The 25,768-nt window shown below is 49.6% G+C and overlaps 1 pseudogene across 1 annotated transcript in view; it reads right to left on the minus strand.

Annotated features, from left to right (window-relative positions):
• Positions 1–201: 201 nt before the first annotated feature.
• Positions 202–25,768, minus strand: part of LOC147096704 (inositol-tetrakisphosphate 1-kinase-like) — a 61,244-nt pseudogene continuing 35,677 nt past the window's right edge. The window contains exons 3-10 of the transcript XR_015074536.1: positions 20,184–20,309; positions 18,680–18,797; positions 15,947–16,045; positions 14,125–14,165; positions 12,206–12,371; positions 10,096–10,163; positions 8,102–8,264; positions 202–704 (exon numbers count right to left, since the gene is read on the minus strand). The product of XR_015074536.1 is annotated as an inositol-tetrakisphosphate 1-kinase-like (transcript). The remainder of the gene's footprint in view (positions 705–8,101; positions 8,265–10,095; positions 10,164–12,205; positions 12,372–14,124; positions 14,166–15,946; positions 16,046–18,679; positions 18,798–20,183; positions 20,310–25,768) is intronic.

Below are 25,768 nucleotides of genomic sequence, written 5' to 3' on the forward strand. Positions count from 1 at the left end.
AGGAGGCAGCTACGCCAAACCTCGGCCAATTCCGGCAGGGTCTGAAATTCCTCCATGACGGGCAATATCCCTATAGCGAGGGGGGAAAAAATGACCTCACCTCTGCCATTGCCATTCCTGTCAGTGCCCCTAGCTGAAAAGAACAAGTACAATGAACTAGGTGGAACTTTTTAGATAAAATTTTCCAACCAATAGGCCAAAGCATTTTGAAAAAACTTTATTTTGAAAAAGAAATTGAACTTCAGTAAAATCTTTCTATTTATATATATCTATATAAAATCATTAATTCCAGACCTCTAACAATAATATTAATGAATCTCTTAACTTCTCAAAATGCCACTTTACGAGATTCCATTACTCCATTGGTTTTTTTTGGGGGGTGGCTATTTACAGTTGGGTTGGCAAAGGTCGTGTGCCGGGATGGCAAACTCCCCAGATGCAACCAGCATCCGATGCCCGCTTCACCCCCGCCCCCCGCCGGCGACTCCTCCGCCCTCCAGGGCATCTCCTGCCAGGCTGTCGGCGCGGTCAGAGGCGGTGGCGGGTCGCCCGGCTCTCCTGCTCGGACGGGCCCGGGTGCCAGCGGTGAGGCCCCGACGGTTTGGCGGCCGCGCTCCTCCTGTCGGGAGTCCCTTCCCGCTCGCGCAGGATCGTCTCGATGTGGTTCAGCAAGGCGCTGAAGAATTCCGGGACGCCTTCGTATCCTGTGGGGGAGGGAGGACAAAAAAAGAGTCGTTAACACCCCGCGCCAAAAAAAAATGATTTTGGCAGATAAAATAACAGAGGGGGGAGGAGCTAGAATTGGCCTCAGTGCCCTAGAATTAGTGCTGGGAGGGGGAAATGGGATTAGCCTGAATTCCATCTCTTGATTGCTCAGCCAATGACCCCTTGTGAGAAAGGGGTCATTGGCATAGTGTGGAGTTCAGGGGTCAGGTGAAGACCAGTCTAGGCTTGAATCATTGAATCAGAGAACGGCTACAGCACGGAAGGAGGCCATTCGGCCCGTCGAGCCCGTGCCAGCTCTCTGCAAGAGCACTTCAGCAAGTCCCACTCCCCCGCCCTTTCCCCGTAGCCCTGCAAATTTTTTTCCTTCAGGTACTTATCCAACTCCCTTTTGAAAGCCACGATTGAATCTGCCTCCACCACCCTCTCAGGCAGTGCATTCCCGATCCTAACCACTCGCTGCATAAAAAAGTTTTTCCTCATGTCGCCTTTGGTTCTTCTGCCAATCACCTTAAATCTGTGTCCTCTGGTTCTCGACCCTTCCACTGATGGGAACAGTTTCTCTCTATGTCCAGACCCCTCATGATTTTGAACACCTCTATCAAATCTCCTCTCAATCTTCTCCTGCTCTAAGGAGAACAACCCCAGCTTCTCCAGTCTATCCACGTAACTGAAGTCCCTCATCCCTGGAATCATTCTCGTCAATCTTTTCTGCACCCTCTCTAAGGATGTGATGCTTTTCATGGCGGAACAGCCTGCCCGCACTCGAGCTCTGGGCTCACGCATGAAGAATTAATTTGTGTTCACATACCCGGATGAAACATCTCAAAGTGTCACACACTGGCCAACTTGGCACGTCATGACTATTAACAGCCAGCTTGGCTCGGTTAGTAGCACTCTTGTTTCTGAATCAGGCGGTCATGGGTTCAAGCCCCAGTCCCAACCCCTAGGCTGACCCCTCCCGGTGCCAGTACCGAGGGAGCGCTGCACTGTCGGAGGTGCCGTCGTTTGGATGAGACGTTAAACCCAGGCCCCGTCTGCTCTCTAGTCGACACTATTCCGAAGGAGAGCAGGAGGAGTCCTCCCTGGTGTCTTGGGTCTATCCCTCAACCAGCATCTAAAAACAGATCATCTGATCATTGCTGTTGGTGGGAGCTTGCTGTGCAAAAATTGGCTGCTGCGTTTCCTACATTACAACAGCGACTACACTTCAAAAAGTTGCTGTAAAGCGCTTTGAGATGCTGTGAAAGGCGCTGTAGAAATGCAAGTTATTTTTTTTCCTTTTTACCAGCCCGTGACTCTTGGTGCGCTGAAAATCCTCTGTGAAACGCAGGAGCAAGGCTCCGTGGTTTTCTGTAACCATTCGCCCTCCCAAAAATACGATTGCCGTGTTTGACTTCATTAAAGGGTCATTAATTAGGGAGGTAGACGGAAAGGAATTCCTCGCTCTCTCTGCCCCCCAAAGAGGAATTAAAGTCTACCCACTTTTATCATCATATCCCCTTTTGTTTGGTCTCCTCACCCGATGGGTGATGTTGAGGCTTTGGAGAGGGTGCAGAGGAGGAACCACTGGACTAATTCCCAGTCTAAACATAGAAACATAGAAGATAGGAGCAGGAGTAGGCCATTCGGCCCCTTGAGCCTGCTCCGCCATTTAATGAGATCATGGCTGATCATCCAAATTCAGTACCCTGTCCCTGCTTTCTCCCCATATCCCTTGAACCCTTTTAGCCTTAAGAAATATATCTAACTCCTTCTTGAATATATTTAATGAATTGGCCTCAGCTGCCTTCTGTGGCAGAGAATTCCACAGGTTCACCACTCTCTGGGTGAAGAAATTCCTCCTCATCTCAGTCCTAAATGGCTTACCCCTTATCCTTAGACTGTGACCCCTGGTTCTGGACTCCCCGCCATCGGGAACATCCTTCCTGCATCTAGTCTGTCTAGTCCTGTTAGAATTTTATAAGTTTAAATGAGATCCCCTCTCATTCTTCTAAAGCAACTTGGTTACCAAGATAGGCCAAGAGAGTTGGGACTCTACACTTTAGAGAAGCATAGACTTGGGGGTGATCAGGTCGAGGTTTATAAGACGATGAAGGGAATAGATTGTGGTCCAGTTGACAGCTTGTTCCAATTAAACAGGTTAGGGAGGACCAGGGGTCACTAATTTTAAGTTGTACGCGGCCAGATCTCGGTTCGATGTCAGGAGGTGGTTCTTCTCCCAGAGAATAGTGGCCCTCCGGAACAGGCTGCCGGCTCGTGCGGTGGATGCGGACTCGTTGAATTCCTTCGAGCGAGAGCTGGACCTGATTCTGGCCGGGGCGGAGGTCACCTCTTACAGAAGGGAGGCACTGCAGGGAATGCAGGGCCAGAGCGATCTCCCGGACTAGTTTCGATTGCCGAGATAGGTCGGAGAGGAATTGCCCAGATTTTTTCCCCCCAAATTGGCCTGTGGGTTTTATCTTTTTTTGCCTCTCCTAAGGGATCACACGGTTTTGGGGTGGAGTGGGGAATGTATATATTGTGATGCACGAGGTGTCGTAATTGTGTGGGGACGGACCGGACGGACCAGAGGGTCTTTACCGGTCCATCAGTGTTTGTACGAACCGCCACCCTGTAAAGTGGCATCATGCCCGTACATTGCTTCAGCTCCCCATGTAGTCGCTGATCTCACTCGCGTCATCACATGACGGGTCGCCAACTCTGGTCAGCCATGTTTCTGGAGGTTTCTGGAGGTTTCATCACGTGACCTCCCACCACCAACTGCCCCGCCCCCCCCCTCACTCCCTCCATTGGCCGCCCAACACGTCCATCCTCAGGGCACCCCACCTCCCCACGGCCAATCGGAAAGCGAACAGACCCTTCGCTTGGACGGCTCTTGAACAACCTTTCTTTTCCTCCGTGTCCATCAAAAGTGTCCAAAGTAAAAAAAAAGGCACCATTTTTTTCCCATGCCCCGAGGATTTCTCTCAGGAGTCACTCGCTGCGTGTCCAGGAGATAAGTCCTTAATTCCTGGAGACTCCAGGGCAATCCTGGAGGGGTTGGCGACCACCCTCATACGGTTGTGGAGCGAGGAGGCAGCATCAACAAACAGCAACCACAGCTCCGCCCCTTTGCCAGCCAGTGTCTCAGAGGGTAACACCCTCGCCTCTCAGTCAGAAGGTTGTGGGTTCGAGTCCCACTCCAGAGACTTGAGCACAAAAAAACCAGGCCGACACTCCCAGTGCAGTGCTGAGGGAGTGCTGCACTGTCGGAGGTGCCGTCTTTCGGATGAGACGTTAAACCGAGGCCCCGTCTGCTCTCTCAGGTGGATGTAAAAGATCCCACGGCCACTATTTCAAAGAAGAGCAGGGGGAGTTCTCCCCGGTGTCCTGGGGCCAATATTTATCCCTCAACCAACATCACTAAAAAACAGATTATCTGGTAATTATCACATTGCTGTTTGTGGGAGCTTGCTGTGCACAAATTGGCTGCCGCATTTCCCACATTACAACACTGACTGCACTTCAAAAAGTACTTCAGTGGCTGTAAAGCGCTTTGAGACATCCGATGGTCGGGAAAGGCGCTATAGAAATGCAAGTCTGTCTTTCTTCCCCCCCCACCTTCTCAAGATTGTTCGGACTGCAAAACCCCCCACGTTGAATCCCTGATCTGTGCCGATCTCAGCCAGGGCAGCAGCAGTAGAGGGGCTGTAATACCTTTAGGAATAGGGAGAGGAAGAGAGGTGGGGGGGGGGGGGGGAGCTGGGGAGGACAGGATTGGGCTCAGAAGCGATTCACCCCATGGTCGAACAGCCACAATCAGCATCAAGGCTCGCTGGTGAAGAGTGCTCATTGCGGCCAGATACTGGAGGGCAAAGGGTTTACAAAAGAAAAACCCCAGCACTCAAGCAGGGAAGAGGGGTGAAACTTGGAGACGGGGCGTGCTACCTGTCACTGCCGAGAAAATCTGACTCATGCTACACGGGAAGGGTTGGTTGCGAGTTTACATCGGAGAGTCAAATATTAAACCGTACGAGGAAATGAGCCAACTGCCTCGATTCAACCTGCCCCTTGGATAAACACACAATTTCAGGGCCGAGTGAGTCAACATCACACATGAAGGTTTGTGGTTGAGCTCACCACCTTAACCTCCCCCAGTGTTGGCCGTGGCTCAGTGGGCAGCACCCTCTCTCGCCTCTGAGTCAGAAGGCTGTGGGTTCAAGTCCCACTCCAGAGACTTGAGCACAAAAATCCAGGCTAACACTCCCAGTGCAGTGCTGAGGGAGTGCTGCACTGTCGGAGGTGCCGTCTTTGGGATGTGACGTTAAACCGAGGCCCCGTCTGCTCTCTCAGGCGGACGTAAAAGATCCCGCGGCCACTATTTCGAAGAAGAGCAGCGGAGTGTGTCCCCTGGTGTCCTGGGGCCAATATTTATCACTCAATCAACATCACTAAAAACACATTATCTGGTCATTATCACATTGCTGCTTGCTGTGCGCAAATTGGCTGCCGTGTTTCCCAGTGACCACACTTCAAAAAAGTACTTTATTGGCTGTAAAGCGCTTTGGGACGTCCGGTGGTTGTGAAAGGCGCTATAGAAATGCAAGTCTGTCTTTCTCTCCCTAATCCAATAAGTAACAGCAAGAATCGTAATGATGCACAGCAGTGTGTTCCACAGCCCCACCCAAACCCGCCACCTAGAAGGACAAGGGCAGCAGGCGCCTGGGAACACCACCACCTCCAAGTTCCCCTCCGAGTCACACACCATCCCGACTTGGAAAACATATCTGGAATGCGCAGCCTGAAACGGCGGTGGAAGCAGATTCAATGGTAACTTTCAAAAGAGAATTGGATAAATACTTGAAGGGGAAACGTTTGCAGGGCTGTGGGGAAAGAGCAGAGTGGGTGGGGCAAATTGGAGAGCTCTTTCAAAGAGCCGGCACAGGCACGATGGGCCGAATGGCCTCCTTCTGTGCTGTATGATTCTGTGCTATCACTGTTCCTTCATCGTCGCTGGGTCAAAATCCTGGAACTCCCTCCCTAACAGCACCGTGGGAGTACCTTCACCACACGGACTGCAGCGGTTCAAGGCGGCGGCTCACCACCACCTTCTCAAGGGGCAACTAGGGATGGGCAATAAATGCCGGCCTTGCCAACGACACCCATATACCAAGAATGAACTTGTTTTAAAAAAAAAAATTCACTAGTTACAGGAAGTGACAGCTTATTCTGCTGGGCTAGGCTCTGGTACTGACTGGTACGGAGGACCTTTGACCTTATGTAAGGAGTGGGAGAAGCCATATTGTGCCGAGGACCTTTGACCCGAGGGCAGGTGAGACCATCATTTAAGTATGAGAGTCAACATTACACTCACAGGTTACCTCACACGAACAGCGACAGACGCACCTTAAAAGGGAAAGAAACAAAAGAACCAATATCTTAACATATCCACAGGACGGGCCAAAGTGCTTTATAACCACTAGATTGCCTTTTAAAGCCCAGCCACCGCTACAGAACCACGCGTGGCAGTCAAATTGCGCACAGCAAGGTTCCACAGACAATAAATGAGATGAATGGCCAGTTTAATCTGTTTTTGGTGATGTTTGGTTGAGGGATAAATGCTGGCCAGGACACCGGGGAGAGAACGTCCCCTGCTCTTCTTCGAAATAGTGGCCGTGGGATCTTTGACATCCAGCCGAGAGAGCAGACGGGGCCTCGGTTTAATGGCCCAATGGAAGTGCAGGTTTCCTGCATGCACTGCGCATGCGCGGGAAACCGGCACTTCCGTTCCCCTGAAAGCAGGGGTTCAGAGGTCGAACGCGTGCGCAGGAGAGGCAACACGTGCGCATTGAACTTCGGGTTTTAAAAAAAAATTTATACAGGTTTTCCCGGGAGGGTAAGTCTCCAGAAGTTAGACATGTAAAAAGCAGGCGTAAGGCCCGCTTTTTACAAGGTAAGTGGTAAATTAATTAAAATTAAAACATTTTTTCCTCAGGTTTATTATTTTTAAATACTTTAAAGAAAGGTAAGTTTATTTTTAGCCCCGTTAGAAAATAAAATTATTTTTTCAAAAATTTAAATTATTGTTTAAAAGTTATTTCATGTAATTTATAGTTTATTTTAAAAATGTGATTTAAAAAAAATTTTATTTGAAGATTTAGTGATGTTTTGGGGCCCGTAGTATTTCTAAGTTTGACAGCACTTCCTGTCAGACTTATGAATGGAGCATTCCCAGCTCCGATTGGCTCTCCATGGCCCACGTGATCCCTGGGGACGCATCGAACTAACTGCGCCCCTGGGATACACAAACACTGCGCGCCGGCAGCTGGAGCAGGCCCCGGATCGGAATTCCACGCGGGCCCACAGCTCAACGGCTGGCGCGCGAGGTAAGTGCAGGTCAGAGCCTTGCCCCCGACCCGAATTTCTGGGCCAATGTCTCATTTGAAGGACGGTAGCATTCTGGCATCTGAGTCAGAAGGTTGTGGGTTCAAGTCCCCACTCCAGAGACTTGAGCACAAAAATCCAGGCTGACACTCCCAGTGTCAGTGCTGAGGGAGAGCCGCACTGTCGGAGGTGCCGTCTTTCGGATGAGACGTTAAACCGAGGCCCCGCCTGCTCTCTCAGGTGGACGTAAAAGATCCCACGGCCACTATTTCGAAGAAGAGCAGGGGGGAGTACTCCCCAGTGTCCTGGGCCCAATGTTTATCCCTCAATCAACATCGCTCATTGTCAAACTGCAGTTTGTGGGAGCTTGCTGTGCGCAAATTGGCCGTCGCGTTTCCCACATTACAACAGTGCGACTCTTCAAAAAAGTACTTCATTGGCTGTAAAGCGCTCTGGGACGTCCTGGGGTGGTGGAAGGCACTATAGAAATGCAAGACTTTTTTTTTTAAAGTAGAAATCTCAGCTCTGATTGGTGCACAATGTTTATACAACAAAAACAACTTCTATTTATATAGAAACATAGAAGATAGGAGCAGGAGTAGGCCATTCGGCCCCTTGAGCCTGCTCCGCCATTCAATGCGATCATGGCTGATCATCCAAACTCAGTACCCTGTCCCTGCCTTCTCCCCATATCCCTTGATCCCTTTAGCCTGAAGAAATATATCTAACTCCTTCTTGAATATATTTAATGAATTGGCCTCTACTGCCTCCTGTGGAAGAGAATTCCACAGGTTCACCACTCTCTGGGTGAAGAAATTCCTCCTCATCTCTGTCCTCTATGGCTTACCCCTTATCCTTAGACTGTGACTTTATACAGTGCCTTTAATGTAGTAAATCGTCCCAAGGTGCTTCACAGGAGCGTAAATCAGACAAAAATTTGACACCGAGCCACATGAGGAGAAATTAGGACAAATAAACATCCCAGAAAACAGCAACAGCGTCTCGCACCGACCTGGGAATGCATTGATGTCAATCACCGCCAGCTTGCCGGTTTTATTGTCGACAATCATATCGACCCCAAACAGCGACATTCCCAGGGACACCTGCAGGCCTCGGCTGATGAATTTGATGATCCCATCCGACGGTCCACTGGGAAGGCTGTCCTCTTCGTTCCTCTGCGGGAACGGAGCAAAAACAAAGCAGGGAATCAGATTCAGCCCCACACGCCTCTCCTCGCACAGCGACCCCCTCCTGGACACTCTATTTAATCTCCCTTCCATTCTTTCGTTTCTTTCTCCATCTCTCGGCTCACACACTTTCAATCCCGTTTCACTACCGCTGCCTCAGTCCTTTCTCCCCTCTTTCTATAGATCTCTCCTCCTTCTTTTGCGCACAGCTCTCATTCCGATACATCTTCTTTCTTTACGTGCGCGAGTCTCTGGAGTGGGACTTGAACCCACAACCTTCTAACTCGGGGGCGAGCCACTGAGCCATGGCCAACACCACCAACAGACTGCAGCCTCAGTCTATTCTTACAGTCATTATAACCAGTCTTTCTTAAGATCACAGCATCCTACAGCACAGAACGAGACCATTCGGCCCATCGTGCCTGTGCCGGCTCTTTGAAAGAGCTCTCCCATTAATCCCACTCCCCTGTTCTTTCCAAATAGCCCTGCAAATTTTTTCCTTTTCAAGTGTTTATCCAATTCCCTTTTGATATTTCTAAATTTGCAGATGACACCAAATTGGGGGGGATAGTCAAAACTGAGGAGGACATTAATAAACTTGCAGAATGGGCATATAATTGGCAAATGAAGTGCAACACAGATAAACGTGAGGTATTACATTTTGGTAGGAAGAATAGGGAGGTCATTTATCACTTGGAGGGTGCGAGTCTAGGTGGGGTAGAGGAACAAAGGGATCTCGGAGTACAAATACACAAATCACTAAAAGTTGCGACACAGGTTAGCAAGGCCATAAAAAAAGCAAACCAAGCACTCGGGTTTATTTCTAGAGGGATAGAATTGAAAAGTAGGGAAGTTATGCTAAACCTGTATCGAACCTTGGTTAGACCACACTTGGAGTACTGCGTACAGTTCTGGTCGCCATATTATGAAAAGGATATAGAGGCACTGGAGAGGGTGCAGAGAAGATTTACAAGGATGGTATCAGAAATGCGAGGGTATAAATATCAGGAAAGGATGAACAGGCTGGGTCTCTGAGGGTTGACCTAATAGAGGTCTTTAAAATTATGAAAGGTTTTGATAGAGTGGATACAGAGAGAATGTTTCCACTTGTGGGGAGGAGCATAACTAGAGGCCATCAATATAAGATAGTCACCAAGAAATCCAATAGGGAATTCAGGAGAAACTTCTTTACCCAGAGAGTGATGAGAATGTGGAACTCGCTACCACAGGGAGTGGTTGAAGCGAATAGCAGAGATGCATTTAAGGGGAGGCTGGACAAGCATATGGGGGAGAAGGGAATAGAGGGTTACACTGATAGAGTTAGATGAGGAAAGACGGGAGGAGGCTCGAGTGGAGCATAAACGCCGGCATGGACTGGTTGGGCTGAATGGCCTGTTTCTGTGCCGTATATCCGATGTAATCCTATGATGTATTTCGCATTTAACATAGTTAAAAACACCCAAAGAACAGGAACAATTATCAAACAAAATTTGACACCGAGCCACATAAGGAGATATTAGGACAGGTGAAAGAGGCAGGTTTTAAGGAGCGTCTGAAAGGAGGAGAGAGAATCAGAGAAGCGGAGAGGTTTCGGGAGGGAATTCCAGAGCTCGGGGGCCCAAGCAGCTGAAGGCACGGCTGCCAATGGTGGGGCGATGGAAACCAGGGATGCACAAGAGGCCAAAATCAGAGGAGTGCAGAGATCTCGGAGGGTTGAAGGGCTGGAGTAGGTTACAGAGCTAGGGAGGGGGCGAGGCCATGGAGAGAGTCACAAACAAGGATGAGAATCAATGAGCACGTGCCAATCCTGTGGGCTTACCTCCGTTAGGTGTGAGCAAGACTCTGGCTTCGAAACTTCGTGACTGTTAAAGAATATCGTTTTCCTATCTGAAAGTGCAAAGGCAGAATCGGTCAAACTGTGGCAACTCTCTCCCTCCTCCACCAATCGTCTCCCCCTCCTCTCTCCCAACTGTTGCCTCTAACAACAACAGCTTGCATTTACATAGCGCCTTTAACGTTCCCAAGGCGCTTCACGGGAGCGATTATCAGACAAAATTTGACACCGAGCCACATAAGGAGATATTAGGGCAGGTGACCAAAAGCTTGGTCACGGAGGTAGGTTTTAAGGAGCGTCTTAAAGGAGGAGAGAGCGAGGCGGAGAGGTTTTAATGCTGCCCCTCATTCACATGGAGTTGGGGGAGGAGGGGGGCGGGGGGCTCTGGTGGGACACAAGCTGAGCGGTCCCAGGTGTGATCAAGCGAGGAACAAAAACAAAAGAGGCAACACGAAAGAGGTGCGGGGGGGGGGGGGGGGGGAAAGCCACTGTCCAGCTCGCCCAGCAGCCTTTACAGGTGAATAATAGCCCCGCCCAGTGGGGTCCGGAGCCACACAGACCAGAGTGGCTCAAAATTCAACCAATGATCTGTGCTGAGGCTACTGGACCTTTGGGCTGACAAAATTCGACTCGGTTTCTCCGGGCTAGGGAAGGAGAGGAAAAGTAACCAAAGAACATGAGGTAGGAAAAGATTGAGGGGGAAAAGTAAAAAGGAACAGAGCCCACGAGAATCATAGAATGACACAGCGAGCGAGGCATTACGCAGTGAGTGGTTAGGATCCGGAATGCACTGCCTGAAAGGGTGGTGGAGGCAGACTCAATCGCGGCTTTCAAAAGGGAATTGGATAAGTACCTGAAGGAAAGAAATTTGTAGGGCTACGGGGAACGGGCGACTGGCTGAAGTGCTTTTGCAGCGAGCCGGCACGGGCTCGACGGGCCCAATGGCCTCCTTCTGTGCTGTAACCGTTCTATGGTTCTAGGACACAGCTCAGAAGGAGGCCATTCGAAGGAGGAGGCCCATCGTGCCTGTGCCGGCTCTTTGAAAGAGCTCTCCAACTAGTCCCACTCACCCCCTTACTCTTTCCCTGTAGCCCTGCAACTTTCTCCCCTTCAAGTATTTATCCAATTCTCTTGTGAAAGTTACTGTTGAATCTGCTTCCACCGCCCTTTCAGGCAGCGCGTTCCAGATCACAACAACTCGCTGCGTAAAAAATGTTTCCTCCTCTCGCCTCTGGCTCTTTTGCCAATTATCTTAAATCCGTGACCTCCGGTTACCTCCTGCCAGTGGAAACAGCTTTTCCTTATTTACTCAATCAAAACCCTTCATGGTTTTGAACACCTCCATTCAATCTCCTCTCAACCTTCGCTGCTCCAAGGATAACAACCCCAGCTTCTGCAGTCTCTCCACGCAACTGAAGTCTCTCATCCTTGGAATTAAGAACACTTGATAGTCGACACTGATACCCCAATTCCCCCCAAACCCCTGGACCACTGCCAGGTGGGATTGCCACGCCTTACTACTGGGAATTGAGAGAAAGTTCGGTACTTACCAGGACAATGCAATAGGTTGATTCCTGAGATGAAAGGGTTGACTTATGAAGAAAGGTTGAGCAGGTTGGGCCTATACTCATTGGAATTTAGAAGAATGAGAGGTGATCTTATTGAAATATATAAAATACTGAGGGGGCTCGACAAGGTAGATGCAGAGAGGATGTTTCCCCTCGTGGGGAAATCTAGAACTAGGGGGCATAGTTTCAGAATAAAGGGTCGCCCTTTTAGAACTGAGATGAGGAGGAATTTCTTCTCTCAAAGGGTTGTAAATCTGTGGAATTCTCTGCCCCAGAGAGCCGTGGAGGCTGGGTCATTAAATACATTTAAGGTGGAGGTAGACAGATTTTTGCAAGATAAGGGAGTGAAGGGTTATGGGGAGCGGGCAGGGAAGTGGCTTTGAGCCCAAGATCAGCCATGATCTTATTGAATGGCGGAGCAGGCTCGAGGGGCCAAGTGGCCTATTCCTGCTCCTATTTCTTATGTTCTTATGTAAAAAGCCAACATGGCGCTGAAGACTTATAGTGAACCCGGCGGACGAACTAACCCGATTTGCCGACAGCAAAGTTCTTCAACGATGGCCTCTTCACAACGAAGTACGAGTGGCCGACGACGAAGACTTTATAGAGGATGGCGTTGTGGTTTATGAAGCTCTGCAGCACGCAGGGTAGACCCACATCCCTCAGGCCATCTTCACTGAAGATAAGAGCCATCTGCGAAGAGGAGGAGGCACGGGTTTAAAGAAAAGACTTGCATTTATACCGCGCTGTTCACGATCTCGGCGGGGGGGGGGGCGTCCCCAACAAAGCGCTTTTTTTTGGAGTGCGGTCGCCGTTGCAACGTGGGGGGAAACGCGGCAGCCAAATTTTGCACACAGCAAGATCCCACAAACGGCAATGCGATAATTGGCCAGACCGTGTGTTTTTAGCTGCTGGTTGAGGGACCAAATATTGGCCCCCAGGACACTGGGGGAGGTTTGATGGAGGTGTTCAAAATGATGAGAGGTTTTGATAAGAGGGAATAAATTTCCACTGGCAGGAGGGCCGGTAACCAGAGGACACAGATTTAGGATCATTATCAAAAAAGCCGGGGGGTGGGGAGATGAGGAGAATTTTTTTTTTTACGCAGCGAGTTGTTACGATCTGGAACGCGCTGCCTGAAAGGGCGGTGGAAGCAGATTCAATAGTAACTTTCAAAAGGAAATCGGATAAATACTTGAAAAGGAATAAATTGCAGGGCCATGGGGAAAGAGTTGGGGGGAGTGGGATTAATTGGAGAGCTCTTTCAAAGAGCCGGCACAGGCACGATGGGCCGAATGGAATTCCTCATTCAGGAATGGGTTTAAGCCTCAAATCAGAAAGCTTAATTTTTTTTTTTTATTCGTTCACGGGATGTGGGCGTCGCTGGCAAGGCCAGCATTTATTGCCCATCCCTAATTACCCTCGAGTGGCTCGCTAGGCAGAGGGGCAGTTAAGAGTCAACCACATTGCTGTGGGTCTGGAGTCACATATTGGCCAGACCGGGTGAGGACAGCAGATTTCCTTCCACTAAAAGGACATTAGTGAACCAGATGGGTTTTTACAGCAATCCGGTAGTTTCATGGTCACCATTACTGATTCTAGCTTTTTATTCCTGATTTATTTAACTGAATTTAAATTCCCCGGCTGCCATGGTGGGTTTTGAACTACTTGAACTACCGGATTATTAGTCCAGACCTCTGGATCACTAGTCCAGTAACATTACCACTGTGCTACTGGTCCCGATCATCATTGATAAGAACCCAAAAGCACTCAGATTTATTCAGTAACTGGCAAGATCATAAAAGACTTCCATACCAACATCTTACTGCATCTAAAAATGAATATAAATATGGTATTTAAGTGTTACATAGAAACATAGAAGATAGGAGCAGGAGTAGGCCATTCGGCCCCTCGAGCCTGTTCCACCATTTAATGAGATCATGGCTGATCATCCAAATTCAGTACCCTGTCCCTGCTTTCTCCCCATATCCCTTGATCCCTTTAGCCTTAAGAAATATATCCAACTCCTTCTTGAATATATTTAATGAATTGGCCTCAACTGCCTTCTGTGGTAGAGAATTCCACAGGTTCACCACTCTCTGGGTGAAGAAATTCCTCCTCATCTCTGTCCTAAATGGCTTACCCCTTTATCCTTAGACTGTGACCCCTGGTTCTGGACTCCCCGACCATCGGGAACACCCTTCCTGCATCTAGTCTGTCTAGTCCTGTTAGAATTTTATAAGTTTCAATGAGATCCCCTCTCATTCTTCTAAACTCCAGCGAGTATAAGCCCAATCGACCCAATCTCTCCTCATACGTCATTCCTGCCATCCCAGGTATCAGTCTGGTGAATCTTCACTGCACTCCCTCCATGGCAAGAACATCCTTCCTCAGATAAGGCGACCAAAACTGCACACAATACTCAAGTATTAAGTCTTCTACTCACGTCATGGGAGCTCGACCCCTGGGCTATCCTGGTTTTACAAACTGAAATTGAAGAAATCAAAAATTAAATTAAATTAAAAAAAAACTCTCCTTAGCAACGGCGGGGGGGGGGGGGGGGGGAACAGAATGATACAGCGTTTTCAAGCAAGGGGGAGTCTGAATGATCAACAATGAATCCTGTATCATCAACACTGCAACACTGATACCAAAATCAACAAGAACATGCATTTCAATAGCGCCTTTCACCACCTCAGGATGTCCCAAAGCGCTTTACCGCCAATGAAGTACTTTTTGAAGTGTAGTCACTGTTGTAATGTGGGAAACATGGCAGCCAATTTGCGCACAGCAAGCTCCCACAAACAGCAATGTGATAATGGCCAGATCATCTGGGGTTTTTTTTTGTAAGTGATGTTGATTGAGGGATAAATATTGGCCCAGGACACCGGGGAGAACTCCCCCTGCTCTTCTTCAAAATAGTGGCCGTGGGATCTTTTACATCCACCTGAGAGGCTAGACGGGGCCTCGGTTTAACGTCTCATCTGAAAGACAGCTCCCCTGACAGTGCAGCACTCCCTCGGCGCTACAATACTATTTTCAACCCTGCAGAGTGAGCCTAGGTTTAAATAAAAGAATTAGAAAACTAGAACCCCCTACTGAACTTTAACGGTGCTGAATATTGGTTAAGCTGATCCCCGCACCCCCCCGCAGCCCATCGTCCCCCCAGCCTAAAGGCGCTGGCTGCTGCTGGGACACCGTTCCATGGGTGCCCTCTGATCTCTGCCCCCGCTTCACGTGCGAGCACGCGCGCACATTCACACATGCCCAGCGAGTGGCAAGGGACCCACATCACAGCTCGCTCCCGATCCTTCACCTGATGCCCACACAGCTGCACTTTGCAGCAGGGGTCACTGGGCAGGGGAGCACACGCGAGAGAGAGAGACAGACAGAAAAGGCGGAGGGAGCGAGTAAAGGGGAGAGAGAGTGTAAAGGGGAGGGGCGAGAGAGAGAGAGAGAGAGTAAAGGAGAGAGAGAGAGAAAAGGCGGAGGGAGAGAGAGAATAAAGGGGAGAGAAAGAGAGAGTAAAGGGAGCGAGAGAGTAAAGGGGAGAGAGAGAAAGAAAGGGGAAGGGGCAGCGATCAGGAGCTGGATCCCCGGACCTCTCCCTAGCCCCGGGATGCTGAGGCCCATTGTCGCGCCCCCTACCGTCTCATTGGCTGAAATGAGTTAGTTCAGAGCAAGCTGGGAATCGGACCAGGAACGGCTGTACACTTATGAGGCTCGTTGAACCCGCAAGGGTTTATTAAACTTTCTTTTATTCAATGCAGATGTTTATCGGTTACGTGTCCCTCGCATTTTATCCCCTTCGCTTTAGTGACCTGCCCCGACAGGATAGCATGCAGGCTGGAGCGTGTTTTACACGGGCGGTCGGACAGGCTCGGAGTGTGTTCGAGCACATTCCACATACAGTTAACACGTCCTCAGTGGCACCTCCCCAGGCAGGGACACGAGAGTGGTTTCAATCACACAAAAGCTGAGAGAGCAGGAGGGAGAGAGAGAGGGAGAATAAAGGGCAGGAGAGAGAGAGAGAAAGGGCAGGAGAGAGAGATAAAGGGCGGGGAGAGAGAGAGAGAGATAAAGGGCGGGGAGAGAGAGAGAGAGAGAGAAGGGCAGGAAAGAGCGAGAGAGAGAGAGAAGGGCAGGAGAGAGAGAGAGAAAGGGCAGGGAAGAGATAAAAGAGGGAGGGGGTGAAAAAGGAGAGACACACACAGATGGAGAGAGAGATGGACATGCCGCCAGACAGACAGACAGACACAGATACTCACTGCATGGAAAGGTTAATTTTTGTTCTTGAATCAGACGCAGGATCTCACTCTGGTTTCCTGTCGCCAGCTCCAGATACGGAGGATTGCAGAACTGATTATCTAGAGCAGAGGAAGTTAAAGAAAGTAAACGAGACGCAGAAACAAGTAACAGGAGTGGCCGGACTAGAACTCCCTGTGCATATTGCCGTGAGCAACAACAGACAACTCGCTCACCTGTGCAGGGTGGCGGAGGTGGGGGTGGGGGAGACTTTATTCAAGTGCCTGCAGTAATTGTGACGGTTCCATGTACACAGGACCACCAGAGGCATTTAAATAAAGGTAACAAACAGGTTGCCAATGTTTTACGAGCTGGTAATTCAATGGAGAAATGAGAGAGAGAGATGACAAAGCCCTGGGCAGGGGTGTGACGGAAGAGCTGAGCGTGCATTGCTCATTACCAGGTATCGGTTGTGACATAAGAAAACTACTAGGCACTTAGTCTAAGCGTTAAACAAAGCTTTAATCAACTGTTTTACAACATGGAGGTCTAGTTGTGTCCTTCACTAGTTCCTGTTAAGAATGTCCTGCGCAAGCTGGGCCCGTGCCCGAGTATTGATACTCTCCCTGGACAGCGCCACCTGCAGTATTATTTCATAAGTCTTTCTTTCATGAATGTCTGATTCATGTCAGGTTGTAGTTAATAACCCGCAGAAAAAGGATTGAAGGCCAGAAATTAGGCACGTTTAACGTGTCAGTTTGCCTTTGCCTGGCCCATTATTATGCCGACGAGAGTTGTTCAATGTCACTGGGGTCGATCTGCTCAGCTCCTGGCGCCAGCGGGCGAGAACGGCCTCAAAAATCGGGTCGGGTAGCCGCCCCATTGGGGTCGCCAACTCTGTTCGGACGTATTCCTGGAGGTGTCAACACCTGACCTCAAACTGCCCCGCCCCCACGCTCCCACCATTGGTCACCCGACACGTCCATCATCGCCGCGGCCTGTCACGGCCAATCGGAAAGCGAACAGACTCTTCGTTACCCTGATTGGACGATTCGTGACCCTCAGTCACACACAGCCTCTGTTTTCTACCCATCTCCCAATATTTTTAGAACTAATAAACGAGCCTTCGATTTTTTTCTCTGACGAACCCCGGTGATTTTTCTCTTCCCGGGCTGTTGTCCGCAGCAGTGTCCGGGAGATTAGTCTTCAATTCCAGGAGACTCCAAGCCAATCTTGGGGGGTTGGCGACTCCCTCCCCCTCCCCCCCCCCCCACCCCCTACTTTACCGCCCAAGTTAACACTGGCGATGCGGAGGCCGCCATTTTTGAAAGCGGCCGGATGCCAGATGCCCACCCGAGGGCTCAAATTCAACCCGTGACCTGGTGCAGCCCTGGCGGGTTTCCGGTTTGCCACCTGCTTGACTGACCACGGCCCCAATCTCAAAAGAAGTTAAATATCTGCATGGAGGCAGCGCCGTGCGAGATTCATTCAGCCACCGCGACGAGCGAGCTTTCCAAGTGCGGTGACTGCTGCCACGTGGGCAGACGCGGCAGCCATTTTTGCATCAGCCACGCCCCGCAAACCAGAGATGCATGAGCGGTTAACGGGGGCGTTGGTTGAGGGAGGAATGTTGGCCGAGGCTTCGTGGAGAATGAACCCGTTCTCCTCTCCCAGGTGGAGCGAGAGGGCCACAGGCAATCACCGAGTCCTGTTAGCACAGCTCGGTTACATTAAATTTCTGTAAACCCGGTGTTAACTTTGCACAACTGGCTGAACTTGTGTCGGTAATTTGCCCTTTTCTCTCTATCTCCCTCTTCCTTTCTCCCCTGCCCTTCTCTCTTTCTCTCTCTCTCTCTCTCTCTCTCTATTCTCTCTCCCCTTCCCCCTCCCCCCTCCCCTCCTCTCTCTCTCCCTCTCTCTCTCTCCCCCGCTCTCTGCCTCCCCCCCTCTCCCTTCCCTCTCTCTCTCCCTTCCCTCTCTCCCTCCCTTCCCTCCCCTCTCTCCCTTCTCTTCCCTCTCTCCCTCCCCTCTCTCCCTTCTCTTCCCCCTCTCCCCTTCTCTCTCTGCCCCCTGCCTTTTTCTCTCTCTCCCCTGCCTTTTTTCTCTATCTCTCTCTCTTTCCCCTGCCTTTTTTCTCTCTCTCTCTCTCTCTTTTTCCCCTTCTCTCTCTTTCCCCTTCTCTCTCTTTCCCCTTCTCTCTCTCTCTCTCTCTCTCTTTCCCCTTCTCTCTCTCTCTCTTTCCCCTTCTCTCTCTCTCTCTTTCCCCTTCTCTCTCCCCTTCTCTCTCTCTCTCTCTCTCTTTCCCCTTCTCTCTCTCTCTCTCTCTCTTTCCCCTCCCTCTCTCTCTCTCTCTCTCTCTCTCTCTCTCCCCTTCTCTCTCTCTCTCTCTTTCCCCTTCTCTCTCCCCTTCTCTCTCTCTCTCTCTCTTTCCCCCTTCTCTCTCTCTCTCTTTCCCCTTCTCTCTCTCTCTCTTTCCCCTTCTCTCTCTCTCTCTTTCCCCTTCTCTCTCTCTCTCTTTCCCCTTCTCTCTCTCTCTCTTTCCCCTTCTCTCTCTCTCTCTTTCCCCTTCTCTCTCTCAGCATTCAGCACAGGCTTGGTTTGACACCTCGCTTTCAACAATGGAACTGCTGACAAGGCTGCACTCCATCAGCGCGGCACCGGGGGGTCAGCCCAGGAGCTCAAGCCCTGGTGTGGAGCTTGCGCCGCACCGCGCCGCCCCCCCCCCCGGCCGACAGAGCCCAACAAGGGGAACCAACCTTGGTCCAAGGCCTGCAGCTCCTGAATAAGTTTGTAGGATTGAAACCGATCGGAGAGCCTCCGCATCGCTGGCAAGGGATCCAACAGGATGGTGTGAGGATGGGCGTCGACGTAATCCTGGAACACAAGGGGTTAAAACAGTAGTAAGAAACAGCTTGCATTTCTATAGCGCCTTTCACAACCTCAGGATGTCCCAAAGCGCTTTACAGCCAATGAAGTGGAGTCGCTGTTGTAATGTAGGAAACGCGGCAGCCAATTTGCGCACAGCAAGCTCCCACAAACAGCAATGTGACAATGACCAGATCATCTGTTTTTAGTGATGTTGGTTGAGGGATAAATATTGGCCCCAGGACACCAGGGAGAACTCCCCCTGCTCTTCTTCAAAATAGTGCCGTGGGATCTTTCATGGGTATCCAACCAAGGGGAAATGTCGCCAATGAGCCCAATTCCATCCTCGCCCCAGTCTCCAAACCGCTGCTCTCGACTGTTTTGCCGGGGTTTCTGCCGCTCCTCCGGTGAAGTTATGGTAGACGAGTGACAGAACCGGCTACAGGGATGAAGGTAAAGTGAATTTGGAAATTCTCAGTCCAGCTCCTCGGGTCCAGCTCCTCAGGGCATCATTCAACGGCGTGTAACTGCCCAAGGAGAAACTGTTTCCACTGGCAGGCGGGTCGGTAACCAGAGGACACAGATTGACGGTGATTGGCAAAAGAACCAGAGGGGAGATGAGAAAACATTTTTTTACACAGCGAATTGTTTAAATCCAGGGGGCATAGATTTAAAGTAATTGGGAGAAGGATTAGAGGGGAGTTGAGGAGGACTTTTTTCACCCAGAGGGTGGTGGGGGTCTGGAACTCACTGCCTGAAAGGGTGATAGAGGCAGAAACCCTCATCACATTTAAAAAGTACTTGGATGTGCCCTTGAGGTGCCGTAACCCACAGGGCTACGGACCAAGAGCTGGAGAGGGTTCGATTGGGCTTATACTCGCTGGAGTTTAGAAGAATGAGAGGGGATCTCATTGAAACTTATAAAATTCTAACAGGACTAGACAGACTGGATGCAGGAAGGATGTTCCCGATGGCGGGGGAGTCCAGAACCAGGGGTCACAGTCTAAGGGTAAGGGGTAAGCCATTTAGGACAGAAATGAGGAGGAATTTCTTCACCCAGAGAGTGGTGAACCTGTGGAATTCTCTACCACAGAAGGCAGTAGAGGCCAATTCATTATAATATATTCAAGAAGAAGTTGGATATATTTCTTAAGGCTAAAGGGATCAATGGATATGGGGAGAAAGCAGGGACCGGGTACTGAATTTGGATGATCAGCCATGATCGCATTGAATGGCGGAGCAGGCGCGAGGGGCCGAATGGCCTACTCCTGCTCCTATCTTCTATGTTTCTATGAGAGTGGGATTAGGCTGGATGGCTCTTTCGATGGGCCAAATGGCCTCCTCCTGTGCGGTGTCGTTCTATGAGCGAGGGGCTGGTGGCAATGACTTGCTTACCTGAAACCTCTGGATGAGTTGCTGGGACTGTGTGTCGTTCTGATCTGCCTCCACCATCAAGTCCGAAAGTTTGTGGATGATCACGTCAAAGGGGCCTTGGTCTTCGATTGACTTGGTCAGATCAATCTACAGAACAAAAGCCACAAAAAGATTCCACTCGCTACAAAGCAAAGCCGGACTGACCGCATCACATCCCACTCTTTCTACAGTGTCCATCAAGGCAATGGTGGCAGAGCCACTGTTGCCCATTGCCCGCCTGAAGCTAATTCTATTAGAGAGGTCTTCCGGACTTTGAGGAACCCCATTCCAAAGTGTCGGCTGTGGTTCAGTGGTAGTTCTCTCGCCTCCGATCCACCTAGAGTGCACCCTATACAGTCGGCAAGCACCAACAGCTCACAGCACTGGCCCCTGGGAGTGTGCAACGGGCAAAATTGTGATGATTTAGAGAACTACACCGGATATATGGCACAGAAACAGGCCATTTGGCCCAACCAGTCCATGCCGGCGTTTATGCTCCACTTGAGCCTCCTCCCGTCTTTCCTCATCTAAATCTATCAGCCTAACCCTCTATTCCCTTCTCCGTCACATGCTTGTCCAGCCTCCCCTTAAATGCATCGATACTATTCGCTTCAACCACTCCCTGTGGTAGCGAGTTCCACATTCTCACCACTCTCTGGGTAAAGAAGTTTCTCCTGAGTTCCCTATTGGATTTCTTGGTGACTATCTTATATTGATGGCCTCTAGTTATGCTCTTCCCCACAAGTGGAAACATTCTCTCTGTATCCACTCTATCAAAACCTTTCATAATTTTAAAGACCTCTATTAGGTCACCCCTCAGCCTTCTTTCTGTCAAGAGAAGAGACCCAGCCTGTTCATCCTTTCCTGATATGTATACCCTCGCATTTCTGGTATCATCCTTGTAAATCTTCTCTGCACCCTCTCCAGTGCCTCTATATCCTTTTTATAATATGGCGACCAGAACTGTACGCAGTACTCCAAGTGTGGTCTAACCAAGGTTCGATACAGGTTTAGCATAACATCCCTACTTTTCAATTCTATCCCTCTAGAAATAAATCCTAGTGCTTGGTTTGCTTTTTTTATGGCCTTGTTAACCTGTGTCGCAACTTTTAGTGATTTGTGTATTTGTACTCCGAGATCCCTTTGTTCCTCTACCCCACCCAGGCTCGCACCCTCCAAGTGATGTGACCTCCCTATTCTTCCGACCAAAATGTAATACCTCACATTTATGTGTTGAACTTCATTTGCCAATTACATGCCCATTCTGCAAGTTTATTCATGTCCTCCTGTAATTTGTTGCTGTCCTCCTCAGTATTGACTATTCCGCGCCCCCCCCGCCCCCCCCAATTTGGTGTCATCCGCAAATTTAGAAATTGCGTTTTTGATTCCAAAGCCTAAATCGTTAATGTACAGTAAACTCTTGTTTAAACGGCACTTAATCATCCGGATGACTTTAATAACCAGCAAAATAGATAACCGGTAATCTTGCCGAATCCATCCAGCACTCGTTTTGCCGAGTCCGAGTCTCCCGCGGTGGCCGAGTTAGTCAGTGGTTTATATTTTTGTTTGTGTTAAAAATTGCCTTGATAGGTGACATGAATCAACTGAGCGGCCTGCGGGTGGCGCTATCCAGGGAGAGTATAAATACTCGGGCACGGGCCCAGCTTGCGCAGGACATTCTTAACAGGAACTAGTGAAGGACACAACCTGACCTCCATGTTGTAAAACAGTTGATTAAAGCTTTGTTTAACGCTTAGACCAAGTGCCTCGTAGTTTTTCTTACGTCAGTAGGTCCACCTCTCTGTTATCCAGAATTTTTCATCAACCGGCACCATCCTGGTCCCGTAGGTGCCGGGTAAGAAAGAATTTACTGTAAATTGCCAACAGCACCGGTCTCAGCGCTGTTGATAACTGAACTCTATTCAATGAAGGAGTTCAAACTTGTGAAGTGGGTGGATCGGTGGGTTAGCGTGCCATTTTCACAGTTTTCAGCAGCTGATTTTTTTTCCCCCCCCCCAGAGGCCCGCAGGATTCTGGAGAAAAGGAGGCATTCCGTTCGTTATAACAGGCACAAAGAAGGATGTGTGTATCAGAGAGGTATACCTACCAAGGCAATTTTTAACACAAACAAAAAATAAAAACCACTGACTAACTCGGCCACTGTGGGAGACTCGGACTCGGCAAAACGAGTGCTGGATGGTTTCGGCAAGATTACCGGTTATCTATTTTGCCGGTTATTAAAGTATTCCAGATGATTAAGTGCCGTTTAAACAAGAGTTTACTGTACATTAATGATTTAGACTTTGTCGCCCCTTGAATATATCTCTTAATGTCTCTTCTTTCATCCCCTCCCCCAGTTCCCAGCCCCCAAACTGCCTTTTAATCTGTTTCATTTCCTGCCTTTTTTTCCAGTTCTGACGAAGGGTTTTGACCTGAAACGTTAACTCTATTTCTCTCTCCACGGATGTTGCTCTGGCCTGCTGAGTTTTTCCAGCGTCTTCTGTTGTTATTATGTGTGGACTTGCCTGGCTCCTTCACGGTGTGGTGTTGCCCTTACCAGGTCGCGGTGATCCCGTGCCCCGTGTTGTGTTGTACGTAGTTGGAGTTCATTGTTTTTACATTTCATCCCCCCCATCCCTCCACCCCCCACCCCTCAGCCCCCCAGTAAAAGCCAAACTGTAACTGCAGTCTACAATGTGAACAGAGCATTTGCAGCAGGGCTGGGCGGTCAGGGTCTCCGGGGCTGCATGCTTCTCTGGTTTTTGATTCAAGTCTGGATCTTTGCACCAACGCACCACTCTGTGAGGCATTGGCTAACAAAAGGGTCAAGATCAGCCACAATGAGGGGCATAGATCGAGTAGATAGAAAGGAACTTTTCCCCTTAGTAGAGGGGTCAATAACCAGGCGGCATAGTTTCAAGGTAAGGGGCAGGAGGTTTAGAGGGGATTTGAGGAAAAACCTTTTTCACCCAGAGGGTGGTTGGAATCTGGAACTCACTGCCTGAAAGGGTGGTAGAGGCAGGAACCCTCACAACATTCAAGAAGCATTTAGATGAGCACTTGAAACGCCATAGCATACAAGGCTACGGACCAAGTGCTGGAAAATGGGATTAGAATAGACAGGGCTTGATGGCCGGCGCGGACACGATGGGCCGAAGGGCCTCTTTCTGTGCTGTATGACTCGATGACTCTAATAAAAGCAGGTGGAAGGGAATGAGAGAGAAAGAGAAAAAGAGGATTCGTCTGTTTCTTTTAAAGACTTGCATTTCTATAGCGCCTTTTACAAGATAAGAATGTCACAAAGTGACTGACGTACGTTTTTTGAAGTGTAGTCACTGTTGTAATGTAGGAAACGCGGCAACCAGGTTGCACACAGCAAGATCCCACAAACAACCACCTGATAATGACCAGTGATGTTGATTGAGGGGTAACTGTTGGCCCAGGACACCGGGGAGAACTCCCCATCTTGTTTTTCAAATAGCGGCCGTGGGATCTTTTACATCCACCTGAGAGAGCAGACGGGGCCTCGGTTTAACGTCTCATCCGAAAGACGGCACCTCTGACAGTGCAGCACTCCCTCAGCACTGCACTGGGAGTGTCAGGCTAGCTTCATATGCTCAAGTCTCTGGGGTGGGACTTGAACCCACAACCTTCTGACCCAGAGGCGAGAGCGCTGCCCACTGAGCCACGGCTGACACCTAATATTGGTCCTAGTATTGACACTGTAGTAACCAATCATTTCTCATGAATGAACTGATTTTCTAGACATTAAAAATCTATCAAGTGTTGTTTAAATAGTTCTAAAATGAACCACAACAAACCATTTTAATCAAACAAAACGGCCTCCTAATCCATGCACCAATCGCCACCAAACCACTGCCAATCCATGCACCAATCGCCACCAAACCACTGCCAATCCATGCACCAATCGCCACCAAACCACTGCCAATCCATGCACCAATCGCCACCAAACCACTGCCAATCCATGCACCAATCGCCACCAAACCACTGCCAATCCATGCACCAATCGCCACCAAACCACTGCCAATCCATGCACCAATCGGCACCAAACCACTGCCAATCCATGCACCAATCGCCACCAAACCACTGTCGACTTACTCTGCTGGTAGATGCCCGTGTGTTTATAAACGTCCTGTAAAAGCTGCCAGTTGGGTTCCGTTGCTCCGGAGCAACACTGCGTGGAGTCGTGGCCGATGCAGTCGACACCGTTGAAACAGCTCTCCTCTTAAAGGCTCAGTAAATGATTTTTTTTGTTAGCCGATTGTTTGGATCGATTGATTTCTATTTTATAAACCACTTGGCAGAGCCGAGAGTTGATAACCTTGGACTGGTACCAGCAACGGTTCTATCACATCTCCGTGTCATCCCTTTGGTATCAATCAACCCTCTTAATCATTGCCACCTTAGTCCATAGTGCAATACAACCGCACCCACTGACGTAAGAAAACTACTAGGGAGGCACAGTGGCATAGTGGTTAGCACTGTTGCCTCACAGCGCCAGGGACCCGGGTTCAAATCTGGCCTCGGGCGACTGTCTGTGTGGAGTTTGCACATTCTCCCTGTGTCTGCGTGGGTTTCCTCCGGGTGCTCCGGTTTCCTCCCACAGTCCAAAGATGTGCAGGTTAGGTTGATTTGGCTATGATAAATTGACCCTTAGTGTTAGGGGATTAAATACGTGGGGTTACGGGGATAGGGTGGGATATGTGTCGGTGCAGGCTCGATGGGCCGAAATGGCCTCTATCTGCACTGTGTTGATTCTGTGATACTAGGCACTTGGTCTAAGCGTTAAACAAAGCTTTAAACAACTGTTTCACAACATGGAGGTCTAGTTGTGTCCTTCACTAGTTCCTATTAAGAATGTCCTGCGCAAGCTGGGCCCGTGCCCGAGTATTTATACTCTCCCTGGACAGCGCCACCCACAGGCCGCTCAGTATTATTTCCTAAGTCTTTCTTTCATGAAAAGAAAAATCATTGAAAAATGCCCCTCATGGGGATTTGTCCTGTAATAACCCCCAGTAATGTTCCATCAAATTAAAAGAACGTCCTCTCCCCTCCAATACCCTCCCCCCCTTCTCCTCCCGGCACAGGTACGATGGGCCGAATGGCGTCCTTCTGTGCTGCATCATTCTATGTTTCTATGGGCCCCCGACGGTTGCTGGGATACGGTTTCCAAGAGGCCAGATGGTTCCCTGCTGCCGCCGCTCTTGACGCCCTCTCTCCTGGAGTCTCCGCACGCTGGCTTTCACCAGCTGCAGTCACCGGGCAGGGATCAGGCCTTGGGAAACCTTGACTGATTTTATCCCTTACATAGCTCAGGGGACCAAGGCCTGTTGTACAGCTCCAGCTTAGATTCTCGAACTCCGTACTAACAGGGGACCTTGCTGGGATTAAAAAAAGACTTGTATTTCTATAGCACCTTTCACCACCTCAGGGCGTCCCAAAGCGCTTTACAGCCAATCAAGTACTTTTTGAAGTGTAGTCACTGTTGTAATGTAGGAAACGCAGCAGCCAATTTGCGCACAGCAAGCTCCCACAAACAGCAATGT

The sequence above is a fragment of the Somniosus microcephalus genome, chromosome 34 (genome assembly GCF_052327205.1).
Source record: "Somniosus microcephalus isolate GS21.2 chromosome 34, FLI_Smic_1.0, whole genome shotgun sequence".
Lineage (NCBI taxonomy): Eukaryota > Metazoa > Chordata > Chondrichthyes > Squaliformes > Somniosidae > Somniosus > Somniosus microcephalus.